The sequence below is a fragment of the Pinus tabuliformis genome, chromosome 4_2 (assembly GCF_031772625.1).
Source record: "Pinus tabuliformis cultivar Carrire ecotype Pingquan chromosome 4_2, CPIR1, whole genome shotgun sequence".
Classification (NCBI taxonomy): domain Eukaryota; kingdom Viridiplantae; phylum Streptophyta; class Pinopsida; order Pinales; family Pinaceae; genus Pinus; species Pinus tabuliformis.
This window is the reverse complement of record NC_142304.1, coordinates 91,203,459-91,213,709: the sequence shown is the minus strand read 5'-3', so window position 1 is coordinate 91,213,709 and position 10,251 is coordinate 91,203,459. Positions and strand designations below refer to the sequence as shown.

The 10,251-nt window shown below is 45.3% G+C and overlaps 1 non-coding gene across 1 annotated transcript; it reads left to right on the top strand.

The window, feature by feature from the left end:
• The first annotated feature begins 1,708 nt into the window (after window positions 1-1,708).
• Window positions 1,709-5,111, top strand: LOC149168425 (25S ribosomal RNA). The gene has a single exon (XR_016259981.1). It is a non-coding gene; the product is annotated as a 25S ribosomal RNA (ribosomal RNA).
• Window positions 5,112-10,251: the final 5,140 nt, after the last annotated feature.

The following is a 10,251-nucleotide window of genomic DNA, read 5'->3' as shown; positions in this document are numbered from 1 at the left end:
TGGTATCTCTCATCCATGTTAATGGTTTCCTTCATTGATCGGTAATCAAGCAATTTTCTATCATGCTCGACTTCAACACCTCTGTTCGCATGCTAGAGATTGTACTATGATTGATTATCTCAAGACCTTAGATGAAGCTTACATATGTTCGGGCTGCATGGATTGGTTCATGATTATGTGCATGACTCTTTGATTGGATTTCTGCGACCATACCTGAGTCCTTATGGATGGCTAGGACCATACCTTTATCATTATATATGGTCTTATCAACTGGGTGGCTACGTCTATACCACAGACCACGTTTCATATGTCTTTTAGATGGTTGTGCCCATGCCTAACCTACATGTATTTCACTATCAAAGATATCAGTTGTACTTACGCCTGTAGGTTCTTTGTGGTGTTGTTCCAGCGTGGTTATGATTTTGTAAATCATTTCACCCATCCCACTGTCTCGGGCTTCATGCTTTAGGGGGCATCTGTTTAGTAATTTGTCACTGACCACATCTTAGTCCCTCCATTGTGTCATACGTCAAATAAACATGTCCATATCTTCCCACTCATGTAAGAAGGTTAAACATGTTCTCTCTAATACTAAAGATTGACCCTTTTTGCCTAAGTTTTTGCATCGTCGCAAGTAAACCCTTTTAAGTCTGCAATGATCCTCTGTTCTAAACTGTATCATCGCGATGCCATCGTAGGTGTATACATGTTTCCTACGACGGTTGAATTTTAGGGCTTGGTGCAAGTCCTCAAGATATTAATTGTGACGATTGGTCCAAACACATTGCTTCTTTGCGATGTCGTTGCTAAGCCCTAGTTTATGACTTGTGACAATCTAGATTTGGCTAATTAGTTCAAATAGTCGGCCTTCTGGGTGATTATAGAACTATTGTTGGGTCAGATTGGGTCAACTTTCCTCCTCTGGGATGGTGGTTCCACCTTTTGTGAAACCCCCCTTGAGGATAAGCTCCCTCTTCCTCATTTCATGGAGGCTCCTCCTCCTATAAAAGCACTCACCATTGCTATGATCAGGTAGTTACTGGTTGCTAGTTGCTAGTTCTTGGTTTTCGATTAAAGCAGATTAAATAGATTTGGTGTGAGTTTGACAAGTGTGGAATTGCCGATAGTTTGGTAAGAGGTTGTGGAGTTCCTTAGCCTTGCATTAGACTTTGTGAGTGAGAGAGAGATATTCTCCATTCGGGAGACCCATTCTTGATAGTGAATGCTTGAAGGAACATATCGACTGGACCCTCTAAGAAGGCTTGCAATGTCAAGGCTTGGTTATAAGCTTTTCTCTTGATTTATTTTAATACAATCAATAACAATTTCCTATATCTTGTGTACAATTTACTGGATAGCTTATGATTCCTTAAATTTATAAGTAAATAGATCATTGTTGTTCTCAGTTACATGCTCTGTTGTTTTCTTGTGGTGTTTCAGGTCGATTGCTGATTAAGGAGAAGGAAACAGAAGTTGGAGTGGCGCAACAGAAGCTTCACCAAACACCAATTTTGAGGTAGGCCTCCAAGGATGACTATTTAAGGAAATTGATTGTTGTTTTGTTTTTCTGTGGCTAGACCCACTCTAGGGCTAGAGGGGTTGCCTCTATCAACAGAGGGAACACTTTCCTAGTTCACAGGCATCGCTTGAACTTGCTTTTCTCTCCCTTGTCCACCCATCAGGTAGGGTGGATTTAGCTCCAACTTTGCAACCTCAGCTCAGGCAAGAACACCTGTTGAGTTTAAGCATATAATTAAGTAGAGGAAAATAAACTTACAAGGATTCCCCTAGTAGCGGCGAGCGAAGCAGGAAGAGCCCAACATGAAAATCAGGTGGCAGTGTTGACTGAATTGTAGTTTGTAGAAGCATCCTCAGCAGTGGACCTGGGCTAAGTCCCTTGGAAGGGGGCGCCTGATAGGGTGACAGCCCCATTGGGCCGAGACACTGCCACATCACTAGGCACTGTCGGCGAGTTGGGTTGTTTGGGAATGCAACCCTAATTGGGTGGTAAATTCCATCCAAGGCTAATTACGAGCGAGAGACCGATAGCAAAAAAGTACCGCGAGGGAAAGATGAAAAGGAATTTGAAAAGAGAGTTAAAGAGTGCTTGAAATTGTTGGGAGGGAAGTGGATCGAGGCTGTCGATGTGTCTCAGTCAGATGTGGAATGGCTCAGGCTAGTTCGTCGCTCGACTTGAGGTGCAAACTAACACGGGCTGTTGCATCATCATAAGTGTGGGTGGATTACTGCCTGTCAATTTTCCGTTGCGGTGGTCGAGGAATGAAGCATGCACCCTTGTGGCAGGCCGTGTGCACCTATGCACTCATGGTGTTGGTTGGCGGGCTTTCCATTCGACCCATCTTGAAACGTGGACCAAGGAGTCTAACATGTGTGCAAATCGACGAGTTTGAAAACTTGCGAGGCACAAGGAAGCTGACGGGTGAGATCCCCTCTCAGGGGGGTGCATCATCGACCAACCTTGAGCTTATGGGAATGGTTCGAGTGTGAACATACCTGTTGGGACCCAAAAGATGGTGAACTATGGCTGAGCAAGGCGAAGCCAGAGGAAACTCTGGTGGAGGCTCATAGTGATAATGACGTGAAAATCATTCGTCTGACTTGGGTATAGGGGCGAAAGACTAATCGAACCATCTAGTAGCTGGTTTCCTCCGAAGTTTCCCTCAGGACAGCTGGAACTCACGTGCAAGTTTTATTGGGTAAAACAAATGATTAGAGGCATTGGGTGCATAACACCCTCAACCTATTCTCAAACATTAAATAGGTAAGAGGGTGCAGCTGCTCCATTGAGCCACGTCGTGGAATCGAGAGCTCCAAGTGGGCCATTTTTGGTAAGCAGATCTGGCAATGTAGGATGAACCAAAATTCGAGTTATGGTGCCAAATTTCACGCTAACCTAGATCCCACAAAGGGTTTTGGTTGATTAAGAAAGCATGATGGTGGTCATGGAAGTTGAATGCTAAGCAGTGTGTAACAACTCACCTGCCGAATCAACTAACCACAAAAATGGATGGCGCTGAAGTGCGCAACCTATACTTGATCGTCAGAGCAATTTCCTGGTTTTGATGAGTAGGAGGACACAAGGGTCGTTGAGAAACCTCGAGCATGAGCTTGGGTGGATCAACCCCCAGTACAGATCTTGGTGGTAGTAGCAAATATTCAAATGAACTTTGAAGACTGAAGTGGGGAAAGGTTCCATGTGAACAACACTTGGACATGGGTTATTTGATCCTAAGATATTGGGAAGCCTTGTATCAAGGGTGCACTCTACATGAGCATCGAAAGGGAATCAGGTTAATATTCCCAAACTGAGACATGGCGATGGGCGGCAACGTTAGGAAATCTGGAGATGTCATTGGGGGCCGTGGGAAGAGTTATCTTTTATTTTTAACAGTTTGCGCACCCTGGAATTAGTTCACCCAGAGATAGGGTCCAGCAGCTGGAAGAGAACCACACACCTTGTGGTGTTTAGTGTGCCCTAGGTGGCCCTTGAAAATCTAGAGGACCGAGTACCACACATGCCCGGTCGTACTCATAACCACATCAGGTCTCCAAGGTGAACAACCTCTGATCAATAGAATAATGTAGGTAAGGGAAGTCGGAAAAATGGATCCGTAACTTTGGGAAAAGGATTGGATCTGAGGGTTCGGACTACGGGTCCGTGCCCTCAATTCCTAGGCTATTGGCAGTCTACCCGAGCTACTCTTGTGGCGAGGGTGGGCAGTCATGTGCCAATTGGGCTACGGGCTTAAAATGCCCCCTGTCGAGGGCTTTTCCCTAGGTGTCGAACAGTCGACCCAGAATTGGTATAGACAAGGGGAATCTGACTATTTAATTAAAACAAAGCATTGTGATGGTCCCTACGGATGCTGACACAATGTGATTTCTACCCAGTGCTCTGAATGTCAATGTGAATAAATTCAACCAAGCACGGGTAAACAGCGGGAGTAACTATGACTCTCTTAAGGTAGCCAAATGCCTCTTCATCTAATTAGTGACGCACATGAATGGATTAATGAGATTCCCACTATCCCTATCTACTATCTAGTGAAACCACAACTAAGGGAACAGGCTTGGTAGAATCAGTGGGGAAAGAAGACCCTGTTGAGCTTGACTCTAGTCCGACTTTGTTAAATGACTTGAGAGGTGTAGAATAAGTGGGGGCCGTTTTTAGTACAAGTGAAATACTACTACTTTAACATTATTTTACTTATTATGTGGGGTGGAGATGGGGCACTACCCCTGTTTTTGGCCTTAAGGCACGTTTCGGTGGGTCGATCTGGGCGGAATACATTGTTAGGTGGGAATTTTGGCTATGGCGACACATCTGTTAAAAGATAACGCAGGTGTCGTAAGATGAGCTCAATGAGAACAGAAATCTCGTGTGGAACAAAAGGGTAAAGGCTCATTTAATTTTGATTTTTAGTATGAATAAAAATCGTGAAAGCATGGCCTATCGATCCTTTAGATTTTCAGAATTTGAAGCTAGAGGTGTTAGAAAGGTTACCACAGGGATAACTGGCTTGTGGCACCCAAGCATTCATAGCGATGTTTCTTTTTGATCCTTTGATGTCGGCTTTTCCTATCATTATGAAGCAGAATTCACCAAGTGTTGGATTGTTCACCCACCAATAGGGAAATTGTGCTGGGTTTAGAATGTCATGAGATAGGTTAGTTTTACCCTACTAATGAACGCACCACAATAGTAATTCAACTTAGTATGAGAGGAACTTTTTATTCACACAATTGGTCATCGCACTTGGTTGAAAAGCCAGTGGCGTGAAGCTACCATGTGTCAGATTATGACTGAACGCCTCTAAGTCAAAATCCACGCTAGAAGTGGTGCATGTCACTCTTCGACTATATCTCGACCCACAGTAGGGGCATCGCTTTGTTGCCCCCAGGGGCCCATGTCATTTGCAAACCGTGACCATGAAGCATCTCAGTCGGGGCAGCTTTGAAGTTCAATTCCAAATGGTCATTGAGAAGAATCCTTTGTAGATGACTTAAATACGTGACGGGGTATTGTAAGTGGTAGAGTGGCCTTGCTGCCACGATCCATTAAGATTTGGCCTTTGGTCACCTTGATTCAGAGCTTCGCTCTTGTCACAAACAAATCCAGACAACCCTCCTGCTCTCACACCTTTGCCTCTTCCTCCAAACGACAATTTTTTATTGCTTGGGGGCGGGAAATTTGGGGTTTCCATGCCATGACGAAAAAGGTGTTGAAGCCCAGGAAAATTGGGGTTTCCATGTCACACTCTGGCACCCAAAATTTTGGGGTTTCCATGTCACGCCCCGGTGCCCAAAATTTGGGGTTTCCATGTTGCAACGAAAAAGGTGCCCAAGCATTGGAAAAATTGGGGTTTCCATGCCACGCCCCAGCGCCCAAGCATGGGAAAAATTGGGGTTTCCATGTTGTGCCCTTGTTACATAATAATTTGTCACTGTCTTCCTAACCAGTCTTCCTACTGTGACATGAGTCCAAATTAATCATGCTCATGCTCTCTAATGTTGCCAAATGACCCACTTTGCCAAAGTTTCTGCATCATCGCGACTGTTGTCAAAATAAATGTGCTGATGGGCACTCCATAACAGACCGAATGCGCTGCCAGCGCGAAAGTACATGTGATTCCCGCGTTAGTCGAATTTCATAAGACAGTGCGTCTATTATTCATATCTGATCACGATGACATGACCTTCTCTGTTATTCAGCAATGATGTCAGCGCCCCTGTGCAGTTATGAACTCGCATTGATCCAGTTTGGGCGAGTTTGTTCTAATAGCTGGCCTTCCAGATGACTCCAGACCTGGTTGTTGGCCTTGTAAATGTCACCCTCCCTTCTCTGGCATGTCTATTTCGTCATTTGAGCCACCTTCCTTGGAGATAAGCTCATCCTCCGACCATTCATGGAGACTCCTTCTCCTATTTAGGCCTCTACCATTGCCATGAGCAGCTAGTTTGGAATTCATAGTGCTTGGAGTGTTGTTGCTAGTGTCTGAGCTTGATAGGTAGCTGGCGTGACAAGTGTGGGATTGCTAGAGAGCTTAAGGAAGGTTGTGGAGTGTTTCTTTCTTGTGTAAACTTGTGTGAGAGAGAGCTTTTGTCTTGGGAGATCTACGTTTAAGGGTGAATGCTTGGAGACTTGCCGGCTGGACCCTCATGAGAAGGATTTGACGTCAGAACTATGGTTGTATTATTCTTTGCTTATTAATAATGGATGACTATCATTATGGTTCCACTCTTAATGTCTTTATGATGATGTTTGAGTTATATCCTTTCTGACTGATATATAGTTACATCTACTGGATTTTATGCTTGTGTTTGTATCGTTCTTTGCATGTGCAGGTGTCCGTGCACGAGGATCGTGAGGATTGTGACCAGCTGGAGCAAAGGAATGGGGGCTTCAACTCTTCTACAAGTATTAGCATTGGAATCCAGGTAGGCCTTCATCATTGGTCTTTTATTTGTAATTAGGAACATGTGTGTTAGTGTCGCCAAATTGTTGTGGAGGTAAATCCCCTCTGCGGACAGAGGCAATCCCTAGGAAGGAGCCAAACTTAAACCTAAGTATCCTTGTCTTATCTGTGACGAGGATCACTATACTAAAGACTGCCCCAGGCGGTCCGAAGTTAGTCGATTTTTGAAAGGTGCTCCTGGGACTCCTGCTGTGCTTAAAGAACCTTTCCCTTCACAGCAAACTCAAATGGTGGCAGATCCATCACAACCCTCTTATTTATTTGGCTCTCAAGTATTTATGGCTGGGAAGATTCCCGTCCACATCACTACTCGAGCGAAATAATATCCGTCGCATGCCAGGAAAGAGCCTGAGGTATCCTCCAGCGCTCCTCCATCCAGTTCTGGTCCACTCCACATCGAGAGACCTAGCACTGAGAGGACTATTCGACCCCCTCCAAAAGGTGTACTCCGGAAGTCTTCTTACAACCCTAATGCTCGTTCTGTCCAGCACTACAGAATCGTTGAGGACTTAGGTCAGGCTCTGTCTGCTATGTCTGCCCTAGAAGTGCTCAAGAGGTGCCCCTCCGAGAGGAAGTCCTTGCTATCGGCCATCAGTGGCATAGACCCGACTGACTTGGATCTGATTTCTTTTGACCTCGAGGGCCATACGCTGAGACTGCCTCACCAAATCACTTTCCTTATACAAGTCATTATCAATACTAAAACGATTCATCGTACAATCATTGATGAAGGTGCTTCGACTTCCATCATGTCTATTGCCTGTTGGAAAGCTATTGGTTCTCCGACGCTGAGCCAGTCTCCTACAACATTGGAAGCCTTTGACGAAAGAGAGTCCCGTCCTTATGGTATCCTCTAACGGTTTCCCATCTCTTTGGAAGGGAAGACGGTTGAAGTGGAGGTCGAAGTTGTCGATGCTAATATTACCTAAAACCTCCTCCTCGGACGTAGCTGGACATACGCCATGCAAGCCGTGGCTTCCTTTCTTTTCCGTGTCATTTGTTTTCCTCATCAGGGGAAGATTGTCATCGTGGACCAGCTCTCCTTCTTCGCTTCCTCTTCTAAAGGAAACGTGCCTTTCGTGGAGCATACCTCCAAATAATGTGAGAGTGTGGGAGCCAGACTCTTTAAATGTCCCACCCTTATGGGTGTCTTTTCCCTCCCACCTCCTAATCTCGCTCCTATTAATATGATCTCCATGCACTCTGATCCGTGGGTCCTTCCTCCCACTCATTAGATAGAATCTTGGGGAATATGCCATTGAGTCCCGCCGATCTCAACTATGTTGAAATCATTGTTGCATCGCCTCCCCCTCCCGAACTTGCTCCTCCGAGCAGCATTCCCGACTCGTATGTTCATTCCCCTTGGCTTGGAGATGATGCTACTTTGGATCCATTAAAGGAAATATTTCCTTCTGATGAAGCCATTATAGAAACCATGTCTCTTAAGGAACCTCCTTGATCTGATTATCACCACCGTTCCTCGTTCCTCCCTGCCCATGAGGAAATGATCGCCTGTCTTGAACGGTTTGCTTCTTGTATCCCATTTCAACCCCTTCAAATACCTATTCAAGTTTATCAAGTGTCTTCTGAAGGAAATATGGGAAACATTACGTAGACCCAACCCATCGACATCTCTGTGAAACCAGGGATTGTCGAGCATATTCACATTGGAGTCACTTGTACTCCGGAGGAAGTTCAGCTCTACACCGATCTTTTTCGCGAATTCTGTGATGTCTTCGCTTGGTCCTATGAAGAGATGACCGAAATTGACCCTAGCATAGTGGTGCATGAGATACCTACGTATCTGGGTGCAAAGCCTGTTCGTCAACACCTATGCCCCGTGCACCCCCGAAAGGCTGTAGCCATTAAAGCAGAAGTTGAAAAGCTTCTCAAGGCTGGTTTCATTTACCCCATTCCTCTTACAGATTGGATTTCTAATATTGTCCCTGTGAAAGAAAAGTAGGGTACTATTCGAGTCTGTGTTGATTACCATGACATCAACTGCGCCTGTCCTAAGGATAACTTCCCCACACCCTTCATCGATTAGCTCATTGATGAATGTGCGGGGAGCGAAAACTATTCATTTATGGACGGTTTTTCTGGCTATAACCAGATCAATATTGCACCCCGCTGATCAGCATAAGACGGCCTTTATCTGTCCTTGGGGCACTTTTTCTTACAAGAAGCTCCCTTTCAGTTTGAAGAATGCCAATTCTACCTTCCAATGTGCAATGTCCTATGCTTTTCATGACATCTGTCACATTGTACAACCATATCTGGATGATCTACCAGCTCATTCAGTCAAATGTCAGGACCACCCTTCCCATCTTCATGAAATCTTTCTCCGCTATCGACACTACCGTATCAGGCTTAATCCTCATAAATGTGTCTTCTGTGTTGAATCAGGCTGACTACTCAGGTTTATCGTCTCCCGAGAGGGCATTCGTCTAGATCCCCTCAATGTCGAGGCTATTCTGAATCTTCCTCCCCCTGCTTCTTTGCAGCAGTTGTAGAGCTTGCAGGGCAAAGCAAATTTCCTAATACGATTCATTCCAAACTATGTTGAGGTGGCTAAAGGTTTTACATGGTTATTGAAGCGAGATACACCCTTTCATTGGGATACTATAGCTCAAGAGTCTTTCGAGCATCTCAAGGGTCTCCTTGTTTCTGCTCCATTATTGCGACCTCCGAATTACCATCATGATTATACTCTGTATTTGGCCGCCGCTGACACTACTATTGGCATGGTTCTCGTGTAAGACGACGATGATGACAATGAGCACGTCATATATTACCTCAGCCGCAACCTCTTAGACACAGAAACTCGATACGCTTACGTCGAGAAGTTGGCATTGGCCACTGTTTGTACCGTCCAACATTTTTGACATTATATCTTGTTGTGCAGCACGACCGTGATTTCTGATTGCAACCCGATGATGTACATTTTGTCACGTCAGTTGCTAGGGGGAAAATACTCAAAGTGGATCGTCATCCTCCAAGATTTTGACTTGGAATTCATTGCTGCCAAGTCTAAGAAGTCCCTGGTCTTTGCTGAGTTACTTTGCTCTTTGCCATCTCCTTCTGCACCCCCTCATTCAGAGGATCATATCCCGGACGAAACTCTTTTTCTGATCAGCACCCTTGACCCCTGGTACGAGGTTATTATTATATATTTGCAGACGTCCTCTTTCCACCCCGTTGTATCCAAAAAAGCTCGGTGGCGGATCCGTCATCAGTCTTAACCCTACCGTATTATCAGGGACACCCTGTGTCGCCTTGTCGTTGACTCCGTCCTATGCCGATGTCTAATCCTCAAGGAAGCTGAGAGAGTCCTGAATGACTGCCACTCTGGCGCCTGTGGTGGACACATGTCCGGGTATGCCACAGCTCAAAAAATCCTTCGCGTTGGTTATTTCTGGCCCTCCATTGTTAAGGACTGGATTCTTGTCGTCCGTTCATGTCATGCATGCCAGATATACCAGCGGAAGATGCGTGCGCAACTAGCTCTGCTGCACCCTGTTGTCGCCATTGGCCCTTTTTCAAAATGGGGCATTGATTATACAACCTGTAAGCCTCGCTCGGCCCGGGGGCATGGATTTATTATCATTGCCGTCGATTACTTGAAAAAATGGGCCAAGGCGATGCCCACATTAATTGAAGACGGTCACACAACGGCACAGTTTTTGTTCAACCATGTTATTACGCAGTTCGGAGTTCCGCAGGCCATCGTCATAGATCACGGGAAGCATTTCCT